Source organism: Silene latifolia, chromosome 9 (genome assembly GCF_048544455.1).
Source record: "Silene latifolia isolate original U9 population chromosome 9, ASM4854445v1, whole genome shotgun sequence".
Lineage (NCBI taxonomy): Eukaryota > Viridiplantae > Streptophyta > Magnoliopsida > Caryophyllales > Caryophyllaceae > Silene > Silene latifolia.
Genome location: NC_133534.1, coordinates 197,816,385 through 197,837,459, shown reverse-complemented (window position 1 = coordinate 197,837,459; position 21,075 = coordinate 197,816,385). Strand labels below are relative to the sequence as shown.

General features: G+C 36.8%; 1 non-coding gene across 1 annotated transcript; it reads right to left on the bottom strand.

Annotated features, from left to right (window-relative positions):
• Positions 1-214: 214 nt before the first annotated feature.
• Positions 215-320, bottom strand: LOC141603985 (small nucleolar RNA R71). Its single transcript, XR_012525814.1, has one exon. It is a non-coding gene; the product is annotated as a small nucleolar RNA R71 (small nucleolar RNA).
• Positions 321-21,075: the final 20,755 nt, after the last annotated feature.

Here is a 21,075-nt window from a genome sequence, read left to right as displayed (position 1 = left end):
CACATGGAAGTCTTTACTGACTATTGCTCTACTATTCCCGCTACAAAGGGAGTAACACAAGACAAGATAAAGGAAGTGCTTTTTCCTTTTTCTCTTACTGACTCAGCCCATGAGTGGCTGACTGATCTTAACCGGACTGCTGCTGGTATCACCAACTGGGAGACTCTCGCACTTGCCTTCTACAAAAGATACTTCCCTCCACAACGCACTAATCAGCTGAGGGCGAAGATTACTAGTTTCAAGCAGGCACCTGACGAGACTTTCTATGAAGCTTGGTGCCGGTTCAAGAGGTTGATGAGATCTCTTCCTCACCACGGTTTTGATCCGTGGTTTTTGTGCAACCAGTTTTACAATGGGTTGTACGATGACCACAGAGCCATACTTGACGCCTCATCCAACGAGAGATTTCAAAAGAACGTTTATGATGATAAGGGATGGGGCATTATTGAGTAGATGGCGACCCATTGTGCTGAATATGGGAACCCACGTGACGGTATTCGAACGGTTCATTCGGTTAATAAGGCAGTCGTGGCTTAGCTGGAAGCCATGAATGCTCGGTTTGATAGAATGGAGCTGCAATCTGCTGGAGATCAACAGACAGTTCATCTGTTGACTAGACAGGAAACTGTCATATGTGAGAGATGTGGAAGCAATGACGGTCATACTGCTATTGACTGTCTGACTGAGAAGGAACAAGTCCTTGCTTTTCAGCAATATAGGCAAGGAGGAGGTTCCTATTACACTAATCAAGGGGCACTCCATCCCAATTTGAGGTGGACGAGTCAGAATGTTCTCAATCCCACTCCTCCATCGCAGCAACAGCAGCCTTACGTCCCTCCTCACAAGGCTCAACAAGGCTTCCAAAAGCCTCCTTCTTTTCCTCGACCGAATCAGGGTGCATCATCTTCAAGTGGGGTAAGTGAGCTAGATGAGTTGAAGTCAATGCTTCAGTCATTGATAAAGCAGTGGCAGATTAGTGACCAACAAAAAGAAGCTTCAATTAAGTAACTTGAAACCCAAGTTGCTCTGTTATCCGCGAACCATTCCACGAGGAAACATGGTCAATTACCATCCCAATCTGAGAAGAATCCACATGAGACGGTAAATTTGATTAATCTAAGAAGTGGTCGTTCATATGAAGGACCAAAATTGTCAGCTGATGAGGACATTTCAAACCCGAAAGACGTTATTATGGAGGATGAACAGTCAGTTGTCGCTGAAAATATGCTTACCACGAAGAATATACTCGACCGACTTGTTTCAGGGGGTCGATCGAGTAGAGAAGAAGCTGTAATCACTCGATCGAAAGGAAATATTACTCGATCGAGTGAACTGGATAATGAAGGGATCGATTGAGGAGTGAAAACCACTCGATCGAGTGAAATTAATGAAGAATTCATTCGGTCGAGTAGAAATATGTCTAGATCGAACACTGCTGCTATTGAGGAACTCGATCGAGAGCCTGCTATTGATCGATCGAGTGAAATTTTACCTGGAAGGACTCGATCGAGAGGTAAAAAGTCTCGATCAAGTGGAAAAGAGCTTGAACCTGCTGAGACGTTAGATGAGAGAAACAAAGGGCTCGATATTCCTATTACCGTGCCCTTCCCAAGGCGATTACAGAGCACAAAAGCCAATCAACAGTTCGGTAAATTTGTCGAGCTCCTGAAAAGCATACATGTCACTGTTCCATTCGCCGAGTTGCTGACACAGGTACCCTCTTTTTTAAAGTTTATGAAAGAAATTTTGTCACGTAAGAAGCATATCAATGATCATGAGACGGTAGCTTTAACTGAGGTAGGGACTGCCCTAGTTCAAAATAAGTTGCCACCTAAACAGTCAGACCCTGGTAGTTTCTCGATTCCATGTCACATAGGTACCCATTTGATTGATAACGTGCTATGCGATCTTGGTGCTAGCGTGAGCGTCTTACCTTTGTCTCTCGCAAAGAGACTTGGTTTGACCAAATTTAATTGCACAAACATGACCGTACAGATGGCCGACCGTAGTATATCACGGCCGTTAGGATTTATAGAGGACAAACCTCTCAAAATTGGGAGATTCTTTATTCCCGTTGATTTCTTAGTGCTTGATATTCCCGAGGACACTCACACCCCTATTATTTTAGGGAGACCATTTTTGTTCACTGCTCGCGTAGTGATCGATGTCGGGGGCAAGACACTTACATTTCAGATAGGAGATGAAGAATTGATTTTTCATCAATCTAAATCTCGTAGGGCTCCCATGCAAGCTCAACCTTGCAATGCCCTCTCCGCTACTGACTCCCATATTGACACTCCAGATGAGAATTTGGAATATTGTGCTGCAATTGTGACCCTTCCGCCATTTTTCTTGCCCAAACACCAAATCTAACACCTACAATTTGTTCTTTGCTAATATTTCGACTTGTGTCCTTTAATTTGCCCTTCAAATTTGCTCTCTTTCACGGTCAATTTGGGTATTTAGGGTTTGCGATTTTCGGTCGAAAAATCGCCATTTGCATTGTTTTTGAGTCGATTTTATTGCTACTCTTGTGGGTTTATTGATCAAGTAAGTTTTCCCTTTACTTTATTATTGTTCAATTGATTTATTTCGAGTTTACGAAGTAATTAGGGTTTAGGGTTTAAGCTTGAAGTAGAAAATTTTGACTGTTTTAATTGATTATCGTTTCCCCTTGCTTACTTGATTAGGATGGATAGTAGTTCTATGACTTCGTCTAGTTCCATGTCACATAGGTACCCTATCGCACTTATTCCCTTCGACAAGCCACAACCATCATAACCCAAAATATGCCCATTTGACCCCATTTACGAAGGTCGTAGTAACATAAATCAAAGTTAATCTGAAACTGTGCCACCTTAGGCGAACAGTCTTTAGTCAAAAGAATCAACTCATTAGAATACTATAGTAGCTCTCGCCACGACCAGACTATATAAATTTGCCAGAACTCTATAAGCGGTCAATAGCCCGACAAAGTGTTCCTAACAGTCTGCCTATGTGATCGACTAGTCATCTCACATGACTCCATGGCACTTGAACTTGTCATCAATCACATCACACTCTAGTCACTTCGAGACGTCACCTCATGTAAGTGACTATGGGCGAATACAATGCTAATCCGTGTTCAGTTTAACGGGGTTCAATTGTCTCTACAACCCGTTTGGATGTAACAAAGTATAAGGTGAGTAAATAATAACTCAAACGACAAATTTCGACATCACATTCGGGTAGTCAATACCATATTACAACCTTGTGATGTATATTGGAAGTGTGTAAACACCAGTCATTTGCAACATGAGTTTAACACACCATGTGTCCATGTGTTCAAACTCTTGAATTGCATTTTCCTTTATTTTCATGTTTGTCTTACATAACATGAATCTCACCAAGTACATATCTTGTTTCCCAAACTAGTTTTAGGTTCTTTACTTTGAAAGAACTTTCTTTTTGTTTATCACATAACAAACGAATTATGGTGGACAACATAACTCACACTAGTCAAGTGTTCTTCCAACTCATAATGTACTAGGTATATGTTTTGTAGGATCTTGCAACAATTGTCAAGATGATTATCCTAGCACTTCTCATAAGTCCTAGCAAATTTGAAAATACTAGTTTTGAGTAACTTCTTACTATAACCAAGTATCTTCTCAAACTTCTTATTTCTCCTTTTAGCTTAAATAGCTTAAGATTTTCATAAATCCTTATGCGTTTTCGTACTTCAATATGTGCAACTTCTTGTCACATAACAGAGTGTTCTATCAAACACTAGAATAGCTCATTAGTTCTCCTCGAGAATTCATGACGATTCTTCAATGGCTTACCAATGACTCATCATGCTCTTAAGCATATGATTCACTATTGGACATGTGCATGATTATTCTAATGACGGAAACATTAGTAATCTTTAATCATGTGATCAACCATTCTTAGGTTCAATGAATGACCATGACTGCTTATGGTAATTCCATTTTCATCAATATGAATAACCTACGTTTCTTGTTGATTTGATGTGTATATCTCAATGCCTATCCAACATCCCATGATGTGATTGGTTTCATCTTAGTCCATTTTCATCCTGAATTGAAAACTCAAATACTACTTTGTTAAAGATAGTACTAGCTCGTCATTCTCAAGGAGTAATGAGTTATAAATTTTACGAGATGATTGCTCCCACTAAATTTCATGTATTCACATGATAATTTCAAACTCCCACTCAATTCCACATGTTTCGTATTTGACTACTCAATCGAAACATTTCAAGAATTGAAATACATTTTGCTTTGCCAAGTTATTAAGATAAAACCATATATGTTCCCAACATATCTTTTCAAAATACCTATTTTGAAAAGGTTTCAATCTTAAACTTATGGAATGAGATTTTTGTCTCTAACTCATTCATTTTTATAATGATGCGTAGCAATGTCATTACTTAAATGAGAAATCTAATTTAATACACATCCCTCTCAAAATAACCTTTTCGGAAGGAGGTATAACCATTTCATTTTTATAATGAGGTTAAGTAATGACACTAGCGTGGTTAACAATTAACTTAGCTTTTGTAGATATCGGCATATCTTTCTTTGCAACTTTTAATCATAAATCTCATTTATATTCAAGGATGCAACTTAGTTTCATTTAGGCTCTTAAGTAAATATCAATATTGAAACTCTATTTATATCTAGGTCATAAACTAGCAAATTCTCTAGTTGAGACTTTTCTTTAGTCATTATCTTTCAAAACTTTCTTTTGGTCTCCTCGTGTAGTTATCTTAAGAACATATTCTTTTGATTACTTCACTTGGTCTCTTTTGTCATGTAGATCTCATCTATTCGAGACCATAGATCTCATCTATTCATGTATACTATCTATTTTGGTATACAAATCATTCTTTCTTTCGTAGATCTCATTTACTCAAGCATACAAATTATTCTTTGTATTCTTTGTGTCTTCATTTTTCTCCCACTCTATCTTCAGAATAAATACACTAGATATTCAAAGATAGCATATGAGACACAAATAATGATTTTGAAGTAGAAGGAGGATTATCTCATAGATTGACTAATAGATTTTAGATTTGATGAGTGTAGTTGGTAATTGACATTCCTTTAGGAGAGTTCATCAACTCAACATCACTTTATAATTGATCATACACAAGCCTCAAGCTTGTGGACATATAATGAATCCTATCATTATAATTGTCTTATTGGATCACTTTAAGTAGATGATCATATGTTTCTATGTGCAATCATATAAAGACGAATTTTTAGAACAAACAAATACGATAAAAGGGGTGACTTGGGTTGCAAGCCAAGCCACCATAATCCAAAATACAATCATTGTTTAGAAAGGATCAACCATTTCCATGTCAAACACAAAAATCAAAATAGTTCTAAAAGTCATAACATTAAAATAAAGACAATAATAAAATCCAAGCTTCATTGGTAGCTACTCCTAGCTCCTTTATGATTTCTCAAGCTTGGTTCTCTTTTCCCTTGTCTTTTCTTGGAGGATGCCCTATTTACAATAAAAAGGGGATACATTATCACAACTTTGTATCAAAATACCATAGTTGAATTAGAAACATAAAAGAAAGGATAGTCATTTACCTACTGGAGTGATCTTTCCAGCTTTGATGTCACCAAGATACTTGGAACAATTCCTCTTCCAATGTCCAACACCATTACAATAAAGGCATTTATCAAGATGACTCTTCTTGGTTTTGGAAGTGCTAGCTTCAAAAGTCTTAGCCTTGGTGGACATGGGAGCTTGCCTCTTACCCTTTTTCCCATTCTTCTTGAACTTCCCCTTGCTCTTAGTGCTTATATTAAGCACATCCTTAGGTGGGTTAACATTTAGCCCCATGTCTCTTTCGGCTTGCACAAGTAACTTGTGCAACTCTTCAAGAGACACGTCCTTGTCTTGCATATTGAAATTCACCCAGAATTGTACATATGCTTTGACTTTGGATAAGGAGTGAAGAATCCTATCAACAATGAGCTCCTTGGGGATTTCAACCTTTTGAATTTTCAACGTCTCGACTAGCTCCAACAATTTGAGCACGTGAGGGCTAACCTTTTTGCCCTCCTTGAAATCGAGATCAAAGAATGCCGAGGGCGCCTCATATTGGACGATCCTCGGTGCTTGTGGGAACATTGTCACAAGTTTGGAATAGATTTCATAAGCGGTGCCCATTTTAAAGGCTCTCCTTTGGAGATCCGCCTCCATAGCAAAAATCAACACATTTTTCATAGCGGCGGACTCTTTGTGGTAAGCCTCATATGCTTCCCTAGTGGCGTCACTCGAGCTAGCATTAGGTTCGGGTGGAGAGGCCTCAATAAGGTAACGAAGCTTATCGTCACCTTAGGCGGCTAATTTGAGTTGGGCATCCCAATCGGAGAAATTTGACCCATTCTTTTCAAGTTTACAACGGTCCATGAAGGATCGGAGCCATGAAACATTAGTGAGAGTGGTTGCGTTGGTGTTTGGTACGGCCATTTGTTATGAGAAATAAAAGTGGTCTACAAAACAAAATAGAAGGAATAAAACACTTGTCGTTTTCAAAATAATTATAATACTCGTAAATTTTAATTTAAACAAGTTTTATTGCATTTATCTAGTGACCTCTACCCAACTTGATAAATGATTCCAAGACCCAAATTCATATTAACTAGGGCACGGTGTAGCCGATTCATCCCTTATCAATATAACTCGGTGGATTAACTCTTTAATCGATTCTACTTTTAGAACTCTTGGTCGATAAAATTACATTAATATTTATCTTTAGCCCAAAACACAAACGGCTATGGTCAAGAATACTTTTGTTGAGTTCAACCCAAATTTCGAATAAATGTGTCCATGATCCAAATCCACATCAACTTGGGCACTGTGTAGCCGATTCATCCCTTATCAACATGAATTCGGTGGATAGACATTTATCACCCACTTCCCCTACGTAACAAGGTTTGTACCCCGGTGTGGCCGAGCACACTCCCTCACGAAATAGGTTTTCATGGTTTCTACTTTTTGGTAAGGCTAAGTCTCAATTGTTTATTTTAGCGAGAGGTCATGTCAATTGATTATCTATCACATTTTAAGTGAACTAAAGCGGTGAACTACGATAATTGTAATTGACACGGTCGAAAAACTCGATTTAAAATGCATGTTTAGTTATGGCGATTTAGCGATGCATGCAACATATAAATATAATGCAAATCATACAAAAAATCATAGTATGGCCTTCCTAAAATAGCAATCCCTTTACACGGTATTTATCTGTTTTAATATTCAGTTTTATTGCTTTCGTTCGTAGTATAGAATTGCTAGGTTAGATCTCCCGAAGCCAATTTATTATTTTATGTTAATTGTTCGTTTAATCAATTCAAGCATGAATTCGAATGTTTTAATTGTTAAGTTTATTGTTGTTATTATTTCCAGTATGAGTAGCTAAACCCCTTGTGCTTGGATGTAGGGAATTTGTAGAAATAGGCGGCATTAGAATAGTATGACTTAAATCGCGCCATGGTCGATCGACTGGCCTCGTGAGATATGCTTCGTTTTAATTAATCTAATTTCCATATTTGACGAATCGAGTGCACGCGACTAGTTGAATGCCTAGGAATTGACCGACCCAATAAAGATCGAGAGATAGGGAAGGGAGATAGCCTACCTAATTAAGACAACTAGATTAATGAGATCGAAAGATAAGTTAATTTAGACATTTTAGTCACTTTTTGGGACGAAAGTTAGCATTAGTGATATTAGGGACCTGTAGCTAGATCGAAGGATGCTACCTGTTAAGAATGGACCAAGAGGACTTCTTAGTTTCCCATCTCACGTGATTGTTTTAGACTTACTTAGCTGCTGCCGCCGAAACTACAGTGAACCAACCATCCTAGTACCCTTTTTATATTTGATCTAATACATTTCTTTAGTTTAATTTATATTTCATTGCCTTTAGTCAGAGATCAACTCAAATCAAATCCCCCTTATTTGTTACTTTCAGATTAAAATCTAGAACAACTGAAATTCCCTTCCTCCCGGTGGTTCGACTCGTGCTACCACTGTCTACAGTAGTAGTTTCGGAAATACAAGTTTATTTTTGACACCTTACGACGGGTATCATTTTTCGAATGTTATTAGAAATAGGGATCGATGGGTTTTGATCCGAGTCAAGTTAGATGATTTGAATAGTTGCCTAATCAACCTTGAATTGGTTTGGTAATAATTGTGATTTAGAGATAATAACTTTTTATTCTCAAAATACCGTGTTTTGAAGATGTAAAATGTCATAATATAGGATTAGTGGAACTTGAGTTAAGTTGATTAGGAGAAGTTGTACGGCGAACCTATTTACCTTTTGGTTGGTAGTCTTTATAATTTGGGGAATGTGATCATCTATGCTTATGGATTCGGGTGTGAATAAGATTTTGTTTGGAATGTCAGAAAGTATAAAGAACTTGGGATTATGATATTTGATTAAGGATTTTCCCATAGTGAGAACTCATAGTGGTCGACAGTTGGTTATGAGTGTAACTCTTTTGGTAGTTTTGATATGGTCTCGTGGAAATCGTTTGTAGATGATTGATATTGGAGTGTTATGGAATCACAATTGTGGTGGAGTGCCTTGACTCACGAGATAGCATAGGAGTGAAGTGTGTAAGTGTTTTGAGGAAATCCTGGCTGGGGAGTTATGTGGTTATGAGTTTTGTGGTTAAGAAGTTTTCGGAACCGATTAGGTTGATGCTGTTGTTTGAGGGTTGAGTACCTAACTTTTCCTTGATGTCTAATTCCCTTCTTCCTTGACCATAAGTGTCACCGTTCATACTTCTCTTCCTCGCTTCTTCATGCTCCTCCTTTGAATTTGAAGATTGGTAACCTATAAAACTCTATCTTTTACATCCTTGTAGATTTGACTTCGAATCTTACCCATAGGAAGTTCATCATAGCTCTTTTAATTAGTTAAGTTTGAATCCTCTTAGCGTACTTTGTTTTTATGATATCTATTTTCTTTTCATTTCATACAATTTCTAAACATTTCAAGCTACCACTTTCGATCCGTTGTTGAAAGTTTATGTTACTTTTGCACAACTTTACCTATTTTAAAAGGTTTGAAAATGAAAATTTGATTTAGTTCCATAATTGCTCCTTGAGTATAAAGTTCTTTATCATGATTTTGATTGCTAAACCCGAGATTTCTTTAAATTTTATCCAATTTCTGTTAACTTTGATCTATTTATGATCTCTTGGTCAAAGTTTAATGTTACATTTTCAGGGATTTGACCCTCTTTTTGGGTTTAAAAGTGAAACCATTATTTCTATTTTGGATTTTGCAAAAGAAAAATGGGGTGTATTACCTTTTTCTTTTGATTTTAACGTTGATCGGATGTTAGAACTCGTTGTTGGAGACGTTTGATAACTTGTTCTTGTTGGAATATGTGTCCTCCGACAATAATGCGATCACGACTGTTGATCATGATGATCACATGTTTAAGTCTCATTATAAAGAATACAATTGGGAAGTAATATTTTACTGTCAACTGGTCCACACATATCGGTAATGATTGGCTGACTAGAGTTTGACATTACTGTCGTGCGACGGTGGTGATCAGTTGATCCCCTAGGTAATACGTAAAGGGCAACACTCTTAATTGATCATTTAATTGATCGTATAAAGATACGGGTCAATTAATATATTTAAAATTGACGGACGATTTTGGAAGTAATATTTACGTGTCTCATTGAAATTTGATTAAATGAGATACGGTCTGAGTAATTGATTTGATTCATTACTCAGATGAAATTATTGTTTAAAGAAACAATTGAAATTGAATGAATTATTATAAATACAAATTATTGTGATTTATAATTGGTAAAATATTTTGGTACAAGTAATTATGAATTACTATGTCGATTTTTGTATATGACGTATTTTTTATTAGTACGTTGATTTTTAATATGTTAAAAATGCATAACAAATTTATGTAACATATGACATGTGACATAAGACAAATTGACATTTTGACAAAGATAATATGGAGTCCATATTATCTAAGTGTACCGAAATTAAGGGTGGATTTAGGATAATATTGTGTTTATTTTTTGAGTGGTAAGCATAATGATTACCCTAATTGTCTAGCCATGCACACCTAGTTGTCATTGTGAAGACCAACTCTTGCATGCATTGGCTCCCTCTAACCCCCCTTCCACCCGGTTTTTTGAGAGGAAAAACCACTTTGGTTTTTCCTCTTATTTTACCTAATATACACTAAAAATGTAGTTAGTGCAAAATTCATTCTTCATTCATCTAAAATTTGAGTTTTTAGAAAGATAAAACTCTTCTTTCTCTTCCTTCTCTCTAACCGAAAAATAGAGAGTTCCATAATATTTTTGCGTCAATTTTTCCCTAAATTAATATTGTTCTAGTTTACATAATATTAATTTTATTAAGAGTGTGCCTTGGGTATTATACTTTGGGAGAGATCCTATACTTGGATCTTAGTTCTTCCATTGAGGAAAGCACAAGAACAAGAGAGAAGGAGATCTCTCTTGTGCCCATATAAACCAAAATTCCAATGTAAGATAAAGATTTCTTCTTTATATTGTTTATTGTTTGCATGCATAAGATCACCATTTAATTTTATGAGAAATTTACATAAAACATATATGATTATGTTAGTATATAGATCTACTTTTCTTTCAATCGGTATCAAGAGCCTTGGTTGTTTGCATGCAAATCGGTTAAAAGTTTTTCCGAGTTATATGATTAACATACAAAACTTGTTTAATTTGTGTTATTATGATATATCACGAAAATCATTATGCATGTTAAAGTTTATGGTCCTAAAATGTTTTTAGGATATTTTGGTTAATTTATGGATTTTTATTGTTCATATTACATAATAATGACATTAAAAATATGATTTTCTGAATAAAATGTCATTTTCGGACTAAAATTAGCTAAACTTCGAATTTTCTAGTGATTTTTGGATATGTTATCACATATATTATTTTTAGATGACCTGTAAATTTTCAAGATATTTGGACTTGTTATGCTCGAAAAATGGATTTTTCATTATTAAAATCGGATTTAAGTGAAAAATAGGTTAATATGAGATAAATTTCGAATCTAGTCATAGAAATTTAGTATGTTGTCACATGCAATTTTACAAGATGTGTTTAAAATAATAGGCTATATTGAAGTCTTTTTGCATGATTTATGGATTTTTGAAGAAAAATAGCATAAATAATGACTTTATTAGTGAAATATTAATAAAACATACTCCATGACTAAGGAAAAATGTCACATCTTGCATTTTATTATATTTTTCAAATCTAATATTGAAACGTTGATGAATATAATTTTTCTCATGTTTTTATGATTATTTTGTTAAAAACCGATTAACCGCAACATTGTTTTTCCGGATAAATTTCGAAATTTTTAACCTAAGTTTTTGAACATTATGGGTGTCATGGTATTTTTCCAGAATTTTCATGAGTTTAAATTTCAAATTTTGAATTTATTTGAAATTTTGTGATTTATTTGAAGTTTATAGCTTCTTTATTATAATTTTAAGTCCATTAATGAACAAATATTAGAAATATGAGTTAATTATGGTCAAATAATTAGTGAAGACTAAATTTTGAGTCCTAAGAGGTTAGGGTAATTAACTTATGCATAAATATGAATTTATGTAATTTTTGTGATTGTAAAATGTTGAATCAAGCAAATCCGTAAAAACCGAGTAATATACGATATTGGCTACTTAAAGGCGATTTAGCATAAAATTGGGCATGTTCATGCATATTATAATGCTTCATTTTCTTTATGATTGTCATAAATTTTATTTTATGTAATTTTGAATTATGTAATTTTACTTAGTATGGCCTTAGTTTTTAATTGGTATTACCCGAAATGTATGGGAATATCGATTCGGTTGTAATTTATTGTGATCTCGTATCACCGTTTTGTAATTTAATAGATTTATTTTATTTTAGTTACAAATGTATAATAGGAAATTATGTAATTTGTTATGTAATTTTTATTTATTTCGGAGTTCCCAAAGACGGATTTCTTCAAGATGGCGATACATAAAGACGGTGTTACCTCGAGATGCGTGCCACAACCGAAGTTCAAGGGACCAATGGAGTTAGTTTCCGAATATGTAATAGTTAAATAGTTTTTCTATTTTAGGAAGGCCATACTAGGATTTATTTTTATGCTTTGCATTTTATTTATATGTCGCATGCATCGCTAAATCGCCATAACTAAAACATGCATTGTCTTTCATCGAGTTTATCGACCGTGTCAATTAGAATTATCGTAGTTCACCGCTTTAGTTCACTTAAAACGTGATAGATAATAATTTGACATGACCTCTCGCTAAAACAATTAATTGAGACATAGCCTTACCAAATAGTAGAAACCATGAAAACCTATTTCGCGAGGGAGTGCACTCGGCCACGCCGGGGTACAAACCTTGTTACGTAGGGGAAGTGGGTGATAAATGTCTATCCACTGAATTTATGTTGATGAAGGTTTCATCGGCTACCCCGTGCCCAAGTTAATGTAAATTTGGATCATGGACACATTTATTCGAAATTTGGATTGAACTCAACAAAAGTTTTTGATAAGGGTTTCATCGGCTACCCCGTGCCCTTGTTGGATGTGTTTTGGGCTATAGATAAACATTAGAGTAATTTTATCGACCAAGAGTTCTAAAAGTAGAATCGATTAAAAGGTTAATCCACCAAGTTATATTGATAAAGGTTTCATCGGCTACCCCGTGCCTAAGTTGATATGAATTTGGGTCTTGGAATCATTTATCTAGTTGGGTAGAGGTCACTAGAAAAATGCATATAACTTGTTTAAATTATAAATTTTTACGAGTATTATTATTAAAACGACATTTGTTTTACTCCTTCTATTTTGTTTTGTAGACCACTTCTTTTTCTCATAACAAATGGCTACACCAACCCCTAACGTCACGCCTCTCGCTAATTCATCATGGCTCCGATCCTTCATGGATCGATGTAAACTTGAAAAGAATGGGTCAAATTTCTCCGATTGGGATGCCCAACTCAAATTAGCCGCCCAAGGTGACGACAAGCTTCGTTACCTTACCGAGGCCTCTCCACCCGAACCTACTACTAGGTCGACCGCCGCCACTAGGGAAGCATATGAGGCTTACCATAAGGAGTCCGCCGCAATGAAAAATGTGTTGATCTTTGCAATGGAGGCGGATCTCCAAAGGAGAGCCTTTAAAATGGGCACCGCTAATGAGATTTACTCCAAGCTTGTGACAATGTTTTCACAAACTCCGCGGATCGTCCAATATGAGGCGGCCGCGACATTCTTTGATCTACACTTCAAAGAGCGCCAAAAGGTTAGCCCTTATGTGCTCAAACTTATGGAGCTAGTCGAGACCTTGCAGATTCAAAAGGTTGAAATCCCCAAAGAACTCATTGTAGATAGGATTCTACACTCCTTATCCAAAGTCAAAGCGTATGTTCAATTCCGATTGAATTTTAACATGCAAGACAAGGATGTGTCTCTTGAAGAATTGCACAAGTTACTTGTGCAAGCCGAGAGGGACATGGGGTTAAATGTGAACCCACCAAAGGATGTGCTTAACATAAGCACTAAGAGCAAGGGGAAGTTCAAGAAGAATGGGAGGAAGGGTAAGAAACAAGCTCCCACTTTCACCAAAGCTAAGACTTATGAAGCTAGCACTTCAAAAATCAAGAAGGGTCCTCTTGATAAATGCCATTATTGTAATGGTGTTGGTCATTGGAAAAGAAATTGTTCCAAATACCTTGGTGATATTAAGGCTGGAAAGATTACTCCAGTAGGTAAATGACTATCCTTTCTTTTATGTTTCTATTTCAACTATGGTATTGTGATACAAAGTTGTGATAATGTATCTCCCTTTTTATTGTAAATAGGGCCTCCACCAAGCAAAGACAAGGGAAAAGAAAAGCAAGCTTGAGAAACCATCAAGAAGCTAGGAATAGCTTTCATGGAGCTTTGCTTTTTATTGTCTTACTTTAATCATGTTTTGGATTTTTAGAACCTTTAAGTTTCCGTGTTCGACATGGAAAGGTATTTTTGATAATTGGTTGTATTTTGGATAATGGTGGCTTGGTTTGCAACCCAAGTCACCCGTTTTATCATTTTATCCTTTGTTCTAAAATTCGTATTTAAATGCTTGCTCTTAGAAACATATGATTATTCACTTAAAGTGATCTAATAGACAACTATAATGACGGGATTCATTATATGTGATACTGTCGTTTCGTACCAAAAATAAAATACCTAAGTACTACTACAGAAGTCAGCGGTAAGTAGGGTCGATCTCCACAGGGAGGCGGTTTACTATCTATTTGTCTATTTATCTGTCTAAATGTCACTAATGGGGGTTTTGATTGATTTAACTATCTAAGGACTAAGGCGCGAGGGAAAAGGATTGACAGTAAGAGAAGGGAGTATGCTAAGAGTCGGTCCACCGTGGCAGCTACACTATCGGGAATACTAAAGCGATTAGACTATCGATAAGAAGAGCTATGGTCGTCACCTTTCGGTCCTTAAACCGCCCTAGAGCGTAAACAGCTTAACTTTCGCCCTCACTGCAATACCCTATTGTAATTAAGCAAGCCTTCCCTTCCAATCTTTCGATCCAGGTCGGGGTTAACTAAATTTATGGTCTCCTGCATGCATTCATTCGACCGGATAACAATTAAATTGCCTAATACAATTCCTATCGCATGACTAATCTATATAAGTCAATTAAAACATCGCTACCACGGCTTCCCTAATCCTAACATACTACGGGGTTTTAGCTACTCATAATAAAATAAGCAATAACAATAATTAAAGAAGAAATAAGCATTAAAAGAGAATAAGGGAAGGAATTACTGAATTAAGTGATCCGGAAAAAGAGCAAGAAGAAAAGTAACAGTGTCTTCGAACCAGAGAGGAGAGGAACGAAGTAAAGTGTGTGAGAGAGAGAGTTTACAATGACAAACTGACTTCCTATTTATAAGAAAATAGGATTAGCTAAACCTAATGACGGAATTAAACCTAAAAAGCCCAGCTCGTAGCAAAATCAACTCGATCGAGTGGAATAAAACCACTCGATCGAGCAAACCCAGCCAAAAACTGCTCGATCGACCAAGGGAATCACTCGATCGAGTAAAGACTATTATTGAACTGGTCGATCGACTAGATTAAGTGATCGATCGACTGATTATTCATCCTAAAACCACTCGATCGACTAGTTAAGCACTCGATCGAGTGGATCTTGACTTCAGCAGCTACAATTCTCGTTAGTTTGACTTTGACTTGTCCTTTTAGCTCCCGGAACACCTTCACGCATCCCAAGACAGCAACATTTCCCGCTCCAAATCATCTCTTCCTCCAAATGCATGCTAAATGGACGGCAAATGGCTTGAATTCACTACTTTATGGTCCATTCCTGCAAATAAGACAAAATACACCAAAGTAGCACATTCGGGGCATTTCGTAGCATAAAACCACGATAAAAGCATAGAAATACGTGCATAAAATAGGCTAGAAAGACTATATGAAATGCACGTATCAAATCTCCCCAAACCAAACCTTTACTCGTCCCCGAGTAAACTAAAATGCAACTAAAGGAACGGAAAAAGATAACTCAGAGCCAGCTACAAATGCCCACTTAAGCCAATTTAATGCAAGCAAACTAACACTTATAGCAGACAGTCAAATGCAAACGAGTTGTAAGATGTTTATAAACAAAGCTGAACCGTCGACCTTGCAAGACCTTTAATAGTGGACTCTCACGGGTCACTCTTCTCTCATGAAGCAAAGGGTGAACATATGAATGTAAGAGAGAAGAAGAAAAATAGTCGCTCACCTAGACTACGACCCACATAAACATGCATGCAACTAATATGATAGATAATTCTAGCTACCGTACATACATTCCAACCAAACAAGGTCCTGTCACAGCCGAGGGCTTACAAAAATATGGTAAAGTGAGGCAATGGGTAGGAAAAGGCAAAACATTTATGGGAATGTGGAGGTATAGGTGATCAAGCTAGTACCTAAACAGAACCATATATCAACATCCATTTCCAACTCAATTATGAATTAAGCACATGCCCTTCATTTGGCATAAAACTCACCAAACCAAACTGAACTAACTCCTCATATGATATAAGATAGAACATAGGAGCAGAAACCGTCTCATCAAACAACATCTTTTTTTTCATAATCTTTTTTCCTAATTTTTTCGGTTTCTTCTTTTCTTTTCTTCACGTTTTTTTTTCTGTTTTTTTTTCTTTTTCTTTTTTTTCTTTTTTCACGTGTTTGTTTTCTCATCAACCTCCTTTTCTTCATAAATTACCAACTCCGAATCAAAAGAATATGAGCCAAAATTTGATATAATAGACAATATACCGCAGAACAATCTAAACTAGCTTGACAAGGCAGGCTTAATTTGGAATGTAGTTAAGGGTCAACAGGCAAATTTGGCTAATGTGGAGTTTATGGGTAAAATGAAAGGAAAGGGAATATGTAAGCACCTCCCTGCATGTGACACCAACCACTAACCCGTATGTATGACAGCAAAAAGCAATTGAATTTCATATTTGTGCAAATTGATGATACATGATATGCAAGGAGTAACTACTCACAATCCTACATGAAACTGGTCACAAATGACACCAGTTTATAAGCTCTAATCCTTAGAAATTATAAGTAGGTTGCCAAAATTTCAGGTCAAGTCTATATGTTCAGCCAAATTCAACATTAACTCGTAGATTATGCAATAAGACAAAGCTAAAAGACAATCAGTTTAATGCAAGGCTTAAGGAAAAAGACAGTTGCAGTGCAATTTCATCATTGAAATCTACCGTTCCGACTCAACCTATATGCTAAAATAAACTTGAAATTTTTTGAATTTTAACAATTTTTCGATTTTTATGGAATTTTGAATTTTTATGAAAATAAACAACAATGTAAACATAAATTAAACGTGATTACTGAAATGCAATAAAAACAATATGCAGACACGGATATGGATGCATAACCTCCCCAAACCAAACTGTACAATGCCCCCATTGTACCAAAACATGGAAAGGAAATGCAAACTAAAGGAGAAAGAGGGTAAATGCGGAAAACTCACAAAATGCGCGAATGAAGGGACCTTCCCAAACCGACCATGAAATGGGAGGTTGCTAAGGGCCCGGAAAACCGTCTCAGGAAGCTAATCCAAGTCAATAACACTCGATAGCAGTCGAACAGTAGCCGATCGAGTAGATTGGGCGTCCAAAACTGCTCGATCGAGGAAAAATGCAGTCGATCGAGTAGTTTTTTTTCTGCAGGTACTCGATCGAAAGGAATAGTAGCTCGATCGAGAGGATTTATCAGAAAAAGTACTCGATCGAGTGGAAAAACCACTCGATCGAGTGATCCTCAGCGTGTACCTGCAAAACACAATGAAAAACAGCCCGCAAACTAACTAGACAAGCATACCAAGATAGTCTATGGTATAAAAACCATTTATTACAACTGAAATGAAATGAAAAATGCAAAATAAAATCTCCGGGTTGCCTCCCGGGTAGCGCTAGCTTCAGACAGGTCCCAGCTCGACCTTCTTTTCTTCGAGCCTCTTTAATTAGGTGCAATCAAAACAGCTCAAAGCGCGCAACAACCTGTCAAATAGCTGCGCATGTGCTACACAAAAGCATAAGTAGCACAAAACTGGATTACAGAAATAGGAAATAAAAATATGTAAACATTTAAGTCTAACAAATTTCCTATGGGCGCTCCTAAATTTATCCACAAAATAAAGGAGCGAGGGAGCAATTGACGATAATTTAGGGCTCCAATTCAGATTAACAATTTTAAAATGACAAGGATGGTGAGAAATTGCTAATTTATGCGTCCACATATGAGGGGGTATAGCTTTGAAAAAGGAAGCATGAATAAGACGAGGTAATTTACAAACAATAATGAAATTACCGTTTACTACCTCAGGTTGATCACTCTTAATGACGGAATCATAGATAAAAGAATTCATTACCTCTTCCGTGCTAGGAGTAATTACCGACTCAGCTGTCCTTTTGTCGCCCTCAGTGGAATCCGTCCCGTAAATCTCAGCCTCAAGCGCATCTAACTCGGCTTTGAATAAGGGGGATTCACCATAACCGTTATCATTGTCAAAATCGTCATCAAAATCAAGCCCAGATGACGAACCAAGGCTCCCAATGACCAGACTACTCGATCGAGAAGAATTGTCATTCGATCGAGCAGTTTCATTCTGATGTTCACTCGATCGAGTAGAATTTTCACTCGATCGAGCACTTTCTTCTTGGAATTCACTCGATCGACCAATATAAGTCACTCGATCGAGTGATTCCTCCTGTAGAGGGTTGAAATCTTCGCGTGAGGCATTGAAATAGGATAGAAACTCGTCATCCGAGTCATAGAGGTCATCCTCAGCATTGGGCAGCACTGTTTTCTCAGGGGAGAACCCGCTCTCAGCAAGGTATACCTCTTCTTCTTGCATCTCAGCTTCTAACTGAGCAATGTCAGTTTTGAGCTTTTCAAGTCGCGAAGAAGTGCGTCTATCATGATCTTGCTGAGAATGCAATTGAGATGCAATTGTCTCCATTAAAGATTTCAGCTCCGCAATTTCTTCTTCTTGTATATCAGGAAGGTCGTGTTGCGGTGGCCATTGATAGGGTGGATGTGGCGGCACGACTACAGCTGCTTGACTAGCTCGTCTACGCTGTTGGAACGCGTAAGCTTCGTCATTCCCTGTCAGACAACAAACTGCATCATGCCCAGCAGCACCACATCTCCCGCAGTAAATCACCGGCTGTTCCATGTAATAGGACATTGGTGATGGGTCAAAGGTACTCAAGCCTTCCCTTTGATGGTCTTTCACCTAGAACTGTCTAGGTAGTACCTGTAAGGCCTATCAAAACAGCACTAAACAAAAGATTAAAACGTCCTCAAGGGAAAAATCCCCTGAGGCTAAAAACAGATAAAACTAAACAAATAAATAAATAGATTCGATCCCCGGCAACGGCGCCAAAATTTGATACTGTCGTTTTGTATCAAAAATAAAATACCTAAGTACTACTAACAGAAGTCAGCGGTAAGTAGGGTCGATCTCCACAGGGAGGCGGTTTACTATCTATTTGTCTATTTATCTGTCTAAATGTCACTAATGGGGGTTTTGATTGATTTAACTATCTAAGGACTAAGGCGCGAGGGAAAAGGATTGACAGTAAGAGAAGGGAGTATGCTAAGAGTCGGTCCACCGTGGCAGCTACACTATCGGGAATACTAAAGCGATTAGACTATCGATAAGAAGAGCTATGGTCGTCACCTTTCGGTCCTTAAACCGCCCTAGAGCGTAAACAGCTTAACTTTCTCCCTCACTGCAATACCCTATTGTAATTAAGCAAGCCTTCCCTTCCAATCTTTCGATCCAGGTCGGGGTTAACTAAATTTATGGTCTCCTGCATGCATTTATTCGACCGGATAACAATTAAATTGCCTAATACAATTCCTATCGCAAGACTAATCTATATAAGTCAATTAAAACATCGCTACCACGGCTTCCCTAATCCTAACATACTACGGGGTTTTAGCTACTCATAATAAAATAAGCAATGACAATAATTAAAGAAGAAATAAGCATTAAAAGAGAATAACGGAAGGAATTACTGAATTAAGTGATCCGGAAAAAGAGCAAGAAGAAAAGTAACAGTGTATTCGAACCAGAGAGGAGAGGAACGAAGTAAAGTGTGTGAGAGAGAGAGTTTACAATGACAAACTGACTTCCTATTTATAAGAAAATAGGATTAGCTAAACCTAATGATGGAATTAAACCTAAAAAGCCCAGCCCGTAGCAAAATCCACTCGATCGAGTGGAATAAAACCACTCGATCGAGCAAACCAAGCCAAAAACTGCTCGATCGACCAAGGGAATCACTCGATCGAGTAAAGACTATTATTGAACTGGTCGATCGACTAGATTAAGTGATCGATCGACTGATTATTCATCCTAAAACCACTCGATCGACTAGTTAAGCACTTGATCGAGTGGATCTTGACTTCAGCAGCTATAATTCTCGTTAGTTTGACTTTGACTTGTCCTTTTAGCTCCCGGAACACCTTCACGCATCCCAAGACAGCAACATTTCCCGCTCCAAATCATCTCTTCCTCCAAATGCATGCTAAATGGATGGCAAATGGCTTGAATTCACTACTTTATGGTCCATTCCTGTAAATAAGACAAAATACACCAAAGTAGCACATTCGGGGCATTTCGTAGCATAAAACCACGATAAAAGCATAGAAATACGTGCATAAAATAGGCTAGAAAGACTATATGAAATGCACGTATCAATATGTCCACATGCTTAAGGCTTGTGTATGATCATTTATAAAGTGGTGTTGAGTCTATGAACTCTCTTAAAGGAATGTCAATCACCAAGTACAATTACAATATCTAAAACTAATTAGTCAACCTATGAGGTAGTTCTCCTTATACTTCAAAATCATTATTTGTGTCTCATATACTATCTTTGAATCTCTAGTGTATTTATTCTAAAGATAGAGTGGGAGAAAAATGAGGACACAACACACACCAAGATAAGTTTGTGAACTTGTGTAAATGAGATCTACACAATGAAGAATGATTTGAATAAAGGTATGCCTATTCATAAAGTATACCCAAATAGATGAGATCTATGATCTCGAATAGATCTACATGACAAAAGAGACCAAATGAAGTAATTGAAAGAACAAATTCTTAAGATAACTACGTGAGAACACCAAAAGAAAGTTTTTGGAAGAAGAATGACTAATGTAAAGTCTTAATTAGAGTTTTGACTAGTTTATGATAAATTTTGACCAATAGTTTCAAACATTAATATTTACTTAAGAGCCTAAATGAATCCAAGTTACATCCTAGAAAATAAATGAGATTTATGACTAGAAATTGCAAGGATTGATATACCGATATCTTCAATAGCTAAGTATTAACCACGCAAATGTCATTTCTTAACCTCATTATG